We start from the raw sequence: 14,983 nt of genomic DNA, 5'->3' as shown, positions 1-14,983 counted from the left end.
GCTTTCCAATACTTCATTTTCTATAACATAACTATTTCTCATGTGATTCAGCACAAGGAGAGTCCTTTTTTTTGTTTCCCTTGAGGATATTAGTTTTCTTGAAGATATTAGGTTAGGTCACTGTAAAGAAAAATTCAGCTGACCTTACGGCTTCTCTCTTCCTGGTCATTCTTGCACTGATGGTTCTAGTTTGTAGCAGAAGGCAATAATATCTTTTGAATTATTAAACCATAAGTTCACACTTAGCATTGACAGAATTTCAAAGACATATCTTATTACAAAAATAATAGTGAAGGAAAGAAGGTGTTATTTTGATTTTCACATTATATTTTTTCAGTTTATAACAAACAGCATTAACATTAATAAATATGGCATCACAGACATTGGAATTCTTTTTATTTTGAATCTTGGCAATTTTTCACATTTTTATTATGAAAAATAGATGCTTTTTTGAGAAAAATAAGAAGCAAAAGAATATTTTAAAACTGTTCTAACCAAAGTGGCTTTTATGATATAATACATGAGATAAAAATAATCATCTTTAGTGGTTTTTTCTTTTTCTTAATTGTTAAATCTAATATTTTCCAAAACATATATATTATTTTTAAATACTCTACTTATCGACATATATGTTTGTTTTAAAATTAGTTATGAATTTGTATGCAACTTGCATTCGTACTTAATTTATTTTGTAATATCTTTCCATATCAGTAATATTCCTAAAAATGAAAATAATAGACCATTTTATTTCTAGGTTTTTTCATAATTTTGGTGTCAAATTACAATTGTCCTATAGATGTTGTAACTGGTTTTCTTTTTTTTCTTAAATTTATAGGAGTGACATTGGTTAATAAAATTATGTTTCAAGTGTACAATTCAATAATATGTCATCTGTATATTTCATTGTGTGTTCATGGCCCAAAGTTAAGTTTCCTTCCATCACAATCTATTTGACACCCTTTACTCTAATCTACCTCTCCGTCACCCCCTTCCCTTTGGTAACCACTAAACTGTTGTCCGTGTCCATGAGTCTGTTTGTCTCGTTCGTTTGTTGCTTTCAGTTTTATATCTCACGTATGAGTGATATCATATGTTTCTCAACTTCTATCTGACTTATTTCGCTTAGCATGGTAATATTGAGATCCATTCATGTGATCTCAAATGGCAGTATTTCACTCTTCTTATGGCTAATAGTCCATTGTATATATGTTCCACAGCTTCTTTATTCAATCATCAAAGGACACTTTGGTTGTTTCTATGTCTTGGCCATTGTGAAAAATGCTGCAATGAACATTGGGATGCATATATTTTTACAGATAAATGTTTTCAAATTTGGGGGTATATACCCCGAAGAAGGATTGTTGGATCATATGGTAATTTTATTCTTAATTTTTTGAGGAACCTCCATATTGTTTTTCATAGTGGCTATACCAATTTACATACAGTTGCAATTTGTAAGGAGACCCTTCCTTTACTCCAACAATGTGCTTTCTTATCGATTTAAAATTTTTATTTTTGAAAAAACTAATATATATACTCTACTTCTTTATAATTATTTCTGAAACATTATACAAAGTTAAATTATACCATAATAGTGATTACATTTCAAGTATAAAAATTATTTAAATGGATATTTATAAAGTATTAATTAGGTTGTGTATACTCCCTCCTTTAAAATTATTGTAAATATTATAACTATAATTTTAATACCAAGAATATTATGAACAAAGCATATATATGTATATGTGTATGTGTGCATGCATATTTACACATATGTATAGAATATAGAGTTTATAATGTTTATCTGTAGTTGTATTTCATGTGAACTCTCCTTTACTCATTAAAACTTATATACAGGTTTTGTGTATATTCTTTTTATTCATATTTAACTTTGATAAACTATTGGAAAAATCAAATAACTTGATGAAGCAGAAATCTTGTTTTTTTGTGTGTGTGTGATAGAAAAGGCATTTTATCATGTATCATCACCTGATGACCAAGACGATTATGTTAGATAAACTAGTAGCTTCTCTTTTACCTGTGATATATTGAAGATCACAAAGGAAAAAGTGTCTTGTCCAAATTTCATACCTTATAGATACCAGTACTTGGCTGGATTATGAAAGTTTCAATCTAACTTCTCATTTGCTCTGTTACACTAGAGAGTAGAGAAATTTTGTTGTTGTTCACTGCTCTATCCCAAGCCACTAAAAGAGTAAGTAAGCTCTTGCAACTTACATGTATGTGTAAATATTTAGTGATAAAAATCCACACGGAAAACATAAAATTCCTAACAAACTTAGCACTTAATTTTATTTAAAAATTAAGCTGTGGTGGAGTTCTAAGTGGTTAATTTTGAAGCTGTGTGGTGATAAACTTTTTTGGCAATAGCTGATGTGAGAATAAAATGTGAAACAAAGTGTAGAATGTAAAAGGAGGGACCACAGGAAGAAGACCTAAGGGCTCCAGGGGCTGGGGAACTGCTTGCTAAGACCTTTAGAGCACTTGAGAGGACTTGACCTTCAGATTCTAGAGAGAAGCCTTCCTTTTCATCTTTGGCATGCCCCATGATTCTGTTTTAACTTTATGAACTTGAAAGGAATAGCATAGGTATATAATCCAATCTCTATAAGACAATTTTAAAAATAACTTTAAGATAGTAACAAGATCACACATAAAACTAACAAAATTACTTACTACCATCAAATATTCACTCAGTATTCAAACTGTCAATTGTCTGATGTTTTTGAATCATAATCTAAATAAGATCATCACATTAGTTGCTATGTCTCTTAAAGTCTCTTTTTATCTGTAGCTTCCACCACTCTCTTTTTTTCCCCATACAGTTCATTTGTTGAGGACATGCATTTATCTGTCCTGAGAGTATTCCACTATCTGAATATTGCTGATTTCATCCCCATGGTATAATTTAGCATGCCCTTCTAGTCTCTTTATATCATGTAAATTCTTAGTTAGACCTAGAGGGTGTTTTTCTTTTGGACTATTATGTCATGATGACTGCTCTGCTCTTCTATGAAGGAAGTAATGCTACTATCTCTTATTTTGTCATATTAATAACCACTGCTGTCTAATCTTTGGGTGTAGATAAATAATGATATTTTAATTCTATATTTTTAAGTTATTAATTAGAATATGTCTATAAAAATTCATCTCATTTGCTAAATGTCTGAGATTTTACACACACACGCATTTCTTACCCCTTTTACCTTTACCTTTTAAAACACTTTTCTTGGCCTTTTGTCACTTTTATTTTCTAAATCCCATATTATGTTTTTGGTTGTATCTACCTTCCATTGGAAACTTTGTAATTCAGTCTTTATTTCAGAGATTATTCTTTTATTTTCATTTCTTTAATTAGAATCAGTCAATTCTCATTTTACATCCTCCTTCTATTTGTCCATTTATAGTCAGGTCTGTATTTCTGATTTGTGGTATTGTTTCAATTCTGCGAATGCTTAGTTAATTAAATTTCATTCATATTAAGAATGGTGTGTTATACTCTTATTTTGTTTTTTACCTTTGCTTTGTGAACTTATTTGGTTAAAATGTAATGCTCATTCTACCATTTATTCTTGTGGTAACTGATTGGTTCAGTGTTCACATTTTGTTGTTGATTTTTATTATCGAGTTGATTTTTCTGGGCCTAATAGTAGAAAGATTCTACAGGAGCGAGGTTTGGTGGCTTCCTTCATTTCTTAGTGCAAGAACCTTTTCTGTTGCTAAAATAATTTCTTCAACAAATGGAAATTAATGGAATGTCTTCTGATCTAACACTTTGATTCTTGATTATTTTCTAATTCCAGTAAGGCTTTGATTTTCAGCCACTTCTTTATTCTTCTTTAGCACCAAGCCTCCAAGGAGCTCATTTCCAAGGATCCTGCTTTGCCTCCAGAATTAACACATTCATGACACTGCCATCTTTGATTCCACACGTTTTTGAAGGGCATTTTATTTAACTTCCTATTAAATGTTCTCTGCTTTCTTACCCTGGTTAGGACCCTCTTGTGAAGGTGACTATTGTTAGATGTCATCTGTGGTCACCCACACTGGGACCCTACAGCACTCTCCTATGTTTGTTACAGATGCCTGTGACTCTCTATTTAAATTCAGGCTCCACTTAAGTACAGGCATTAAACATACTCTGTTGTCTGGGGTTATTTACCATTCCAGTAAATTAAAGTGTATAGAACTCTCTTTGTCCTAATTATACTGTTAGTCTTAACTGTGGATGAATTTATTATCTAACTATATTGATCTGCATATTTTTCCCTTGGAAGATGTTCAGAGATTCAAATTTAAAAAGCTCCCGCTGCTATCCTTGAGGTACTTGGAAATTCTATAATAATATTTTGAATGGAACAAAGGTGCCTTAGTTAAAAAAGAAATTTAAATTACAAAATCCTCCAGAGAAAGAATACAATTATAATTTACAAAGCAAAGCTTTTATTGCTAGAATAATTCTTTCTCTCATTCAAAGACCTTTGAATAGGCAAAATATGAAAATGAGAGTGTTCTAAGTGATATAGGCAATACTGCACTGGAATCTAAGCATAATGAAAGTAAAGACAAAAGAGAACTGGGAATGCTTTATTTTATCAAAAGCAGAACTTGGAATGAGTTAAAATGTCTCATTGCTTTTAAAAAGAATTTAAAAAGGCATTATTGAGATGAGATACTATTTAAGGATTAATGAAATCAAATACAAATATTTAGAGTTAGTTTATAACAATCTTTCTATAATCTCACTTAACTAGTAAAATTCAGAAAGCTTTTCAACAACTGGAAAAATTGGCACAAGAATAATGTCAAAGTGGTCTGCTGGACTAAAATTACTTAGCATGTAGGAAGATGCATGGGCTGCTTTTCACAGAGGAGCCCAGGAACATCCAACTGCTGGAGACTGGTGGATAGTGAGGTGGTTATGCTTTCAGCTCGTGGGAGAAAAAGAAGGCAAACCTAATAGAATTACAGTTATCAGATATACAAATGGGAACAAAGGAAAATATGGAATGCTCTGTGAGAAGTCTTAAAACCCAGTCATAGAAGTAGTGTATTCCATTGGCCATAATTTAGTATGATGACTTAACCTCACTCCAAAAAGTCACAAGAAATATATTCTAACTGTATTCCCAGGAGAAATGGGACATTGAGTTTCATGATGAGAGTGCAATCTCTAACAGAATCTAACATTTTGCTTACTAAGCATTTTTTTACTCCCATTTTCTTACTTATAATGTATTTAACCACTCATTAATTAAAACAACCCAGAATTTCATCCAATTCCTTCACCTAATTTAAATTCAAGGATTTTGAGAGGTTATAAATTTTCTTCATTTTATTGTCTATATAAGTTTTAACACACCAATATCATGGAACAAATCTTCGTATTTGGTACATAATATATCATCTAGTTTGGGTGTTCACAAACAAAATTCAGTTAAGTATTTTCCACTTAAACTTTAGAATCATCATGTCAATTTCAACAAAAATCTGCTATTTTTAGTTTAGGATTGTTTTAGTTTATAGATCTATTTGGAAAGAAATAAAATGTTAACAATATTGAGTCTGACAATCCATTATCTAATTCATGATGATCAGGTTATATCATTTAATTGACTCTGGGCTCAGTTTAATTTCTCTCAGAAATGATTTGTAATTTTTAGTGTAAAGCTCTTGTACTTTTTTTTTAGATGTAGTCTTATATATTTAATATGTATGGTAATATTTAACATTTTTTGTCCTCATTGTTACTACTGCATAGAAATGCAATTAATTTTGTTTTTCAGCTTATATTTAGCAATATATCAAAAAAATTTCTTAATCACTTCAATATCTATAGGTTGGTTTTATTATATTTATCTAGCATTTTTGGAATAAATAATGGGTCATAGATTTTTAGCTTTTCTCAATTTTGATATGTCACATTTTCCCTATATTTTCTAGTATTCTGATTCCCTTTGTTTCATAGTCTATTTTAAAATGTATTGATTAGTTTTTAAAAATATAAATTTCTAAGTAATTTCCTGTTGATTTACAGCGTATTTTCATTCTATTCAGAGAAAATCTTTAATTCATTTCAAGATTTTAAACGTTTGAGACTTACTTTATGACCTATCACATCTTTAGATGTGAACTATATTTACAAAACATTTGCAAAATTGGGCTAGAAATAACTTTCCTTAGCTGTATATCTATTAAAAAAACCACAAAAATACCATATTTAATAGAGAATTAATTGAAAGCATTCACACTAAAGGAAAAAATAAGGTGCTACTATTTCCTATTAGTATTCAACATTAGAAACTCCAGGAAATACCAAGAGAAAAAAATATTATACATATTTAAAAGAAAAAAACTATTATTTTATATTATTTAAATGTAAATTTAACAAGAATAATCTGATAAGCTTTTTTCTAATAAGTTTAGTGAGTATGACAAATGCAAATTTTACACACAAAAGTCAATATATTTTGATACATTAGCAATAAAAAATGTAAAATATAACGAAAGCAGAATCTACCTTAATATGTGTGATGTTTTAAAAGTAAAATTAATCTCTGTGTATTTTTATGGAAAGTTTTTCTATACATATTGTTATTTGAAACAAAACAAAATAAAAATAAAGAAATGTTTAGACAGAAAGTAACCTAAATTGCTGAATAGTTCATTTTAGCATAATCCTGTTTATTTAAAATATACACACAGTCAGAAGCAAACTCTATATTTTTCTGTGCACACACATTTATAGAAAACATTGAAGTTATGAGCAACAATTGTGTTTCTAACTGAAGAAGAAGGTGGGATTTGGGAGAGAAATTTGATCAAAAGATACATTTGCCTTTTCTCTATTTTTCAATATTTATGAAAATATAATTGTGAAATTAAAATTATTCTTAGGACATATTTAAGTATAGCTGTTTCAGTAACATTTTTAATAGAAGGTGGAGCTTTCTATTAAAATCATTCTGACCACTTAACAACTGGATATATTCACCACCTAAATTTATTAATAAAGATAAAATACTTACATTTTATTTATTTATTTTTTTAATTTTACTATGGCTGGGTGTATGTTACTTTGAAAAGAAAATGTTCTAATTTTGAAAATTATCATATAACCTACATAAATCATTCATGATCAAGGAATTGGACTATAGCAGTACACAGAGTCCTACTTAATAAGACCATTTCATTTAGAAATTCTATGCATTGAAATGACTCAATGAAGAGTCAATTAAATTTATCCAAAAAACGAATCTTCCCAAAAGTGCAGTACAGCAAATCATTTATGTGTTCTCAGTCCAGTTCCACAAAAGCCTACAGAGTCTATAACATCTAATTCTGAATTTTAGAGTCTGTGAAAGGAGAGACTGGATAAAAAATACAATCCAGTGAAATCAGTGGGTGGCTTACAGCAACAAATAGACTCATGATTTTGGAAAACAACTCATCAGATTCTAGGGAGACCACACTCTTTCCAATAAGTGACTCAGTACTGTTCTCATGGCTTATGAGCAAGAGTTTAGTAACAAATCACAAGTATCTGTTACATATCTATGTAATAGCATTCTTTATTGATACATTAGTAGAGATAATTTATTTTTCAGTTTTATATGGCAAACTAGTATACACATATTTACATTTATGTCTACATATTCGTACGTATACATGAAAAAAAACAAGTATAAAGCCTGTATGATTTTAGGTTTTTTTTTTTTATTTTCCTCCTCCAAGGCATAATGGTCATAAGAAATCATCTTGCTAATGCATTATTTGTTGAGTCACCAACTTTCATTACTGCTTCTCCTTAGCCTCTCCAAAGATTGCATGTATATTGTGGTAGTTCATAACATAAAGTGAGTTCAAAACTAATAATGTATTATTGGAAATAACTTAACAGCATGTGTATTGAGTTGCCGTTTCATTTAAGTGTGATTAATGGTTTCATTTGGGGGCTATTAAGCTCTTCTGGGGTTCTAGGTTGTTGAAATTTTTTCCACTGTAGCATAAACTAGTGCAGCTTAGCTTAAGAATTTTTCAATTTTCCCTCTACTACTGGATTATAAGCATAATCTTTAATGTCTGGAAAGAGTTGAATGGCAAGGTGCTTCCTATATTTTCACTCTAAATCTCTTAAGTTGAATTATGGTCTAAGTAATACGGCCAATCTGAATATTAGACCATGAAATGGTCACTAAGTTTTAATTAAGTTATATTCTTATAAATCAGGCATTATATGTGAAAGCAGATAATATATTTAAAGTTAATGTTTTCATGTACTACTTTGCTTTATAAGAGAAATAAAAACAGAATAAAAGTATAGAAAACTGGAAATATATCACACTGTCCTTTTGCTGTGTAGGAAATGACAAAATTTAACTTCCAGATTACCAAACAGGATAGAAGGCTAAAAGATTCCATACCACCCTGATGTTTGAAAATTACTACATTTAGACAGATTTCTTTTGTAACGATGAGGGAAAAAGAGCAACTAATTAGAGGTCAACGGGGAAAATGTACTGGAGAACAGAAAACTGTGATTTTGGGGGAAAACTCAGAGACAGAGAAAGAAAGAGAGGGAAAGGAAGTGAGGGGAAGGGAAGGGAAGGAAAGGTAAAGGAAGGGAAGGGAAGGGAAGGGAGAGGGAATCTAATTGCCTTATTAGAGTAGCAAAATCACCATCTCAGATTCTAAATCTAATAAATAGAAAAAAATTTGGTATTTAGCTTGCTTTTCATGTACAAAATTTATTTCAGGGTTACTACATTACTGATAAATAAAAGTTCCCTTTAGAGAAGAATTTCAGCTAATAAATGCAGAAGAAATGATAAATCACAATACCATTTTGTAATCACTAATGACAACAATAGATCTAAGCAAGAACCATCAGTGACTGCTGAAACCTTTAGGTGAGAAATTGGTGGAGATCTTTATTATAAATAGATCAGGCTAATAATACCTGCATCCACTTGTATTAGTTTTCTTCTGTTTATGCCATAACAAACACTGCAACTTTGATGACTTACCACAAGTTTAATATCTCACAGTTCTTTAAGTCCAAGTTAGCTTGACTAGTTTTTCTGCTCTAGATATCAGAAGGCAAAAATCAAGGTGCAGCCAGCCTGGACTCTTACTGGGAAGCTCTGGGAAGAATCTGCTTCCATATTCATTCAGGTTATTGACAAAATCAAGCTCCTTATAGTGGTAAGACTGAGGTCCCTTTCCTTTGTTGGCTGTCAGCTAGGTACTGTCAGCATTTAGAGGCCATAATTCCCAACCAATTATTAAACACATGATGCAAACACCTTTAGGCCTGTAGTGAGAGAAGAGATTGTTTTCTGTTTAATTAGGGTGATAAAATGAATATTGAAATAGCAGAGTAGAATGAAAATTTTAGTAAATGTCACTTAGAAAATAAATTCTTATGACAGTTCAGAGGAAAGAGTGTTACTTTGAAGACTCATTTTGTTAATAGCCAAATAGTAAAAGTTTTAGGCTTTTAGAGCCAAGAGGCAAAATTGAGACTAGTATGCAGGTACTTATATATAATTAAAAAAAAAAAAGTTCACAAACATTTTATTGTTAAAATTCAAAGACATAATCGTAGTAGTAAGTTTGGGTTTCTATAACAAATAGCACAGACTGGATGGCTTAAACAACAGAAATTTATTTTTTTCATAATTCTAGTAGCTTGATGTCCAAGATCAGGGTGCTGGCAGGCTTTGTTTCTCCTGGGGCCTCATCCCTTGACTTGCAGATAGTTGGTCGCTTTTTTACTGTGCCCACAAATTCCTGGTGTCTCTTCTTCTTCTTCTTCTTCTTCTAAGGACACCTGTTCTATCAGATTAGAGCCCTGCCCTGATGACCATATTTAACCTTAATTACTATCTTAAAAGCCCTATTTCCAAATACTTTTGGAGTTAGGGCTTCCACATACAGATTTTGGCAGAATACAATTCAGTATATAACAACAATAAAACAATATCAATAGTAATTGAGTAAAACTTTTGTAATATAGGTCTACTAATGAGAAGAATGGGAGTTTTTTTGTGGCGGGGAGGAGATAACATTTTGCTTAATTAAGTTTTAAAGTTAATGTTTCCTACATCAGAATCTATTATAAAAGTTTATCTGTAATGGTCATCAGTATGAGACTTTATGTTTTTCATTTTTAAAAATATCTTTTCATGCAGGTAGGTGATACATGTGACCCTTGAAATTTTGTCAAATTATTACTTTATCACTGAGATTTATGATGTAGGAAGGCAGGCAGGCAGGCACAGGAACAGAACATAATGTGGTTTTTTTTTATCAAAAGATTTTCCTCCTGTCTCCTTTGCAAGCACCATTGAGTCTGCATTGTTAGAACTACTAGCAGAAAAATGAAAAGTGAATACATTATCTAATATAATTAAATTCCTACAAGTTAAATGGATGCTCTGACTTCAAATGTATTATAAGTATAAATTAAGGCAGGTAATATGCAATAAAATTGATTAGAGTTAGAATCTCAATTAATAGAAAGATATATTTCTAGTCAGATCCTAAATGTATCTCCATACATTGTTTCATCCAAGTGATCATCCTCATGAATATACCTTGTTAAGTGAATGTTTAAATGTTCTTCAATTCTTTTTCTTTAAATCTCATTCCCTTTTATTTCTATGCTTAAAAAAATCTAACTCGCTTTTTATTTTTATTTCATTTTTATTTTTATCCACATTAGGTAAAGGTTTTTTTTTTTTTAATTCAGTAGTTAATTTTTTTCAGTCTGACTCTACTTTTCAACCTCCACAGAATTCAAAAAGTTGTGTAAACTACAATATTTATCACAAGCACATTTAATGTTAGGGTGATGATGAAATACAAGAAAAAATGTGGCTAAATATTTCATGAACTGATCATTTAACCTTGAGTTTTATAAAAAGAAAATTTATTGGAAAAGGAGAGCACAGAAAACGTGCTGCATTAGGACCCAATATAGTCAATTTATGCTTTTAGTCAAACAAACCTGTATAATACTCCAAATGTTTAATGACTAATAATTCAAAAATTTTAGAATAAAACTAATAAAACATAATTCATGCCATTAGAGCATTTTCAAAGTACACTTTTTTGTTTTCAAAATTGCAATCGGTTTTTAAAAAAACACATACATTTTTAAAAAATTTATATTTGCACATCAACATAATATTTGCACATCAACATATTATTCTTGTTGGTGTTTTGTATCATGTTAATTAGAAAGCCAAAATTATTTAATCAATATTTCAATGTTTGGACTTCCCTTTGATGCCATTTCGAAAGAAATTATAATTAGATATTTGATAACATTATTTTAAATGTTCTCACCTATTTAAATGTATAATATCATTTAAAAAATGAAGTATAAATGAAATGATTTTTTAATAAAGCAACTCTACTGAAGTTAAGTGATAATGTATTCTATAATTCAGTGTAACACATGGATTTCATTGAAGGTTTATTTTATGGATTACAATAAAATTGTGAAACTATTTAGAAACAGAGTTAAAAGAAATAATTATATATCGTACTTTTTTATTTCAACAAGAGACATACAGAAGCTTCTCACCATTGTCAACATTTATCTTTTTATGATATTTCATGGAGAACCTCTCATCATTAGAGATGAAAATTGTTATATTATTTTGAATTATGTCATTGAAATTTTAAAATGTAGACATTAGTTGCTTTATGAAAATAGGTAGGTGGGGTAAAGGGGGTCAAATATAGGGGGGTAGGGGGAGGATGAAGTGGGTTAAGGGGATCAAATATATGGTAGCTGAAGGAAAGTGGACTTTGAGTGCTAATCACACAATAGAATATATAACGTCAAATTATAATGTACACCTAAAAATTATATAATTGTATTAAACAATGTTACCCCAATAAACTTAAAAAAAAGAAAAAAGAAAATATGATTATGGATGTACTAGAGTGTAATCCCTTGAAACTTGAAACAGAAATTTTCAATTTCATAGAAGAAAAAAATTACTATAGGATACAGGAAACAGTTTGACAGAATTTCACATTTCTGAACTACAAAACATAACTAACATTTAATAAAAATTATATTTATAATATATCTATGTATCAGCCACATTTAAAGTCATTTAATCAAGATGTAACATGATCATTATATCTTCTATACATTGTTTTAGCCAAGTGATTATCCCAATAACTACATAGAGTGATAAAAACAACATCTGATAAGACATTACATTCTGTCTTTGAAAAATATATTATTACAAAGTATTTGTCATTGGAAAAAAATAAAGAAAATAGTAATTTGAAAATCTGGGAAAGAATGCAAATTTTTTATAGTAGTAATATTGTAATAATTATGTACAGTGTCAGATGGGTACTTAATTTATCTGGGGGATTATTTCACGAGTTATGTGAATGTCTAATCACTGTGTTGTACAGCTGAAACTAGTTGAATAAAAAAATTTTAAATACAAGTTTTCTATTTATAACAACCATAACAATTTGAAATCATAAATGCTTTATTTTGATCCTATTTACATTCTTTTCATTTGTATATCATTGACTATGTCTCCCCTACATAGTCAATGATATATAAATGAAAATAATGATCAATATCACAGCATTTTAACATATTTATTCATTGAAGGAATAATATTATTCTTTCATTTTTGTGTTCAGTTGGATAAACATGCAAAACTTTTCTTTATTAAATTATTTCACACCCCTAAGCATGTAGTGTTGATATTTTATGCTATAAGTAAATGTTTATATCTTTTAAAGTTCAATTCAGTATTCAATTATATTTTTTATACTAAACTGTACAAGGTACACAATAGGCATAGAATGAATAGTTGTTGAGAAATAAATGCCAAACGTATAATTTCAATTGTATTCATTTTTATTTTTTATTTATTTTTTATTTTTTTAGGCTAGGCAATCTTTGGTTGACCTCACAGATTGCAAGAACCTTGTCAGTTTACAATTCCTTATTTTTTATTTTATTTTTTATTTTTTATAGCATCTGGTCTTCCTAGGTGATCTCCCATGCAAATACTAACCAGGCCTGACCCTGCTTAGCTTCCAAGATCAGATGAGATTGGGTTTGTTCAGGGTAGCATGGCTGTATACTATTGTATTCATTTTACTCTCACTAATTATTGAATTTCTTTTAAGAAGTTTAGTGTCATATGAATTACTTCCTTTTCCAGCGGCATTTAAGCATATTTTATTCTTATAGAAGTAATACATGCTAATTATAGAAAATTGTAATTTATACAAAGTACCCAGAAACATTTCTCCTAAATGGAATCACTGCTAATATTCTTTGACATTTGAACTTTAAGTTAAACCACATAGGCTTTTGACAATTTGTATATGTATATTTGTATCACTTTTTCTTTCAAATAGAAAACTAATAGACAAAATATAACTTTTAATTTTGCTGTACATGGTGCTCTTTGGTGAGTGCTATACAATACACTCAATTCTCAGTTATGTCCCAGTTTTTATTTTCGATCTTATTCCCCAGTATTCTGTTCATGTATATGGTTCTCCGTGTTCATTAGAACTTGTCCTTCAGTCATTCAAATATTCCCTATGCAAAATTTCTAAACCAAGACTCATTTTTTGTTTTTAAAATATATGTGTTATAAAGAGCTATAATTATCATTATAACATGGAATTTTATATATTCTACAACATATAATCCCACAAAGAACAGTAGTTGTTCATTCAGAAGACTGCACAGGTTGTGTGCTGTAGTGTAAGAGTTGCTGAGAAGCACTGTCCCATAGTACTGTTTTTTATTTTCTTATATGAACACAACCTTCAAAATAAAACACATTTATTCAGCCCTTACTCAAGTCCAGCTATATGTGAAGCATTTTATAAACATTATATAATTGAATCTTTTCAAATACCTCAATAAAGGTAGATTGTTAAATTATACCTCAGAAAAGGAGTCTGAAGCCCCTTATATTAGTACTATTAAAATTGTTTAATACTTTTCTAGAAGTGTCAGAGCTAGTAAAAACAGGGCTAGGAACTAAAAAAAAAAAATTTCTTAACTGAAAAGCATATTCCTTCATGACTACTTGCCTATAAAACAGCTTTCTATTCAAAGAGCTGGAATTATATATTCATCTAACTATATATTTCATGCTTCTATAAAAAGATTTCCTTTAAAACTTTTTTAAATGAATGTGAACAAAATGGAAATGAATATATAAAAGAGTAGCCAAAATGATTAATGGTTCAGAAGGTAGGTATAATAAGCCAAAAGAAAGAAAGAAGATCAATAGCCTAAATAACTTATGAACTAAAATTTTTAAAAATTTCTTCTGCTGCCTAATGGCTGATTGACTGACAATTTTGAGCATATAGGACTAGAATTACCATGAAAATTGCTGATATTCACATCTACGTATTCAAATGGAGCCACATAAAATGAATTATTATTTAATGAAAGAAGATACTGAGTTAGACATCTATAACTGTCCTGAGATTGAAAACAATAAAGAGTGAAATAGATAAATGACACCGTAATGTCCTATTTTTTTAAAAAAAAAGATCAAGAAAAAACATTTTTAAAAATAGTTGTAGTAAGCAGAATAATGACTCCCTCAAAGATGTCCACATCTTAATCATCAAAATCTGGAGATACATTAGGTCACACTGAAAAATAAAATTAAGATTTCAGATAGAATTTAAGTTTCAAATCAGCCAATTTTAAAACAGATGGATAACAATGAATTAGCCAGATTGGCACAATGAAATTACAAGTATAAGCCAGACAGAAAGAAGTTAAAAATCACACGATATCACTTATATGTGGGATATAAACCTAAAAGCAACAAATGAACAGGACAGAGACTCATGGACATAGACAATAGACTAGTGGTTACCAGAGGGTAGGGCAGAGGCAGGAGGGGATAGGTAGATGGGGAAAAAAAAT

At 29.8% G+C, this 14,983-nt stretch overlaps 1 pseudogene; it reads right to left on the bottom strand.

Moving 5' to 3' along the window:
- Positions 1-13,039: 13,039 nt before the first annotated feature.
- LOC120599096 (uncharacterized) lies at positions 13,040-13,158 on the bottom strand (annotated as a pseudogene).
- Between the last annotated feature and the right edge of the window lie 1,825 nt (positions 13,159-14,983).

Source organism: Pteropus medius, unplaced genomic scaffold, assembly GCF_902729225.1.
Source record: "Pteropus medius unplaced genomic scaffold, Ma_sr-lr_union100, whole genome shotgun sequence".
NCBI lineage: Eukaryota > Metazoa > Chordata > Mammalia > Chiroptera > Pteropodidae > Pteropus > Pteropus medius.
The sequence above is the reverse complement of the archived record's forward strand: the minus strand, read 5'-3'. Positions and strand labels throughout refer to the sequence as shown.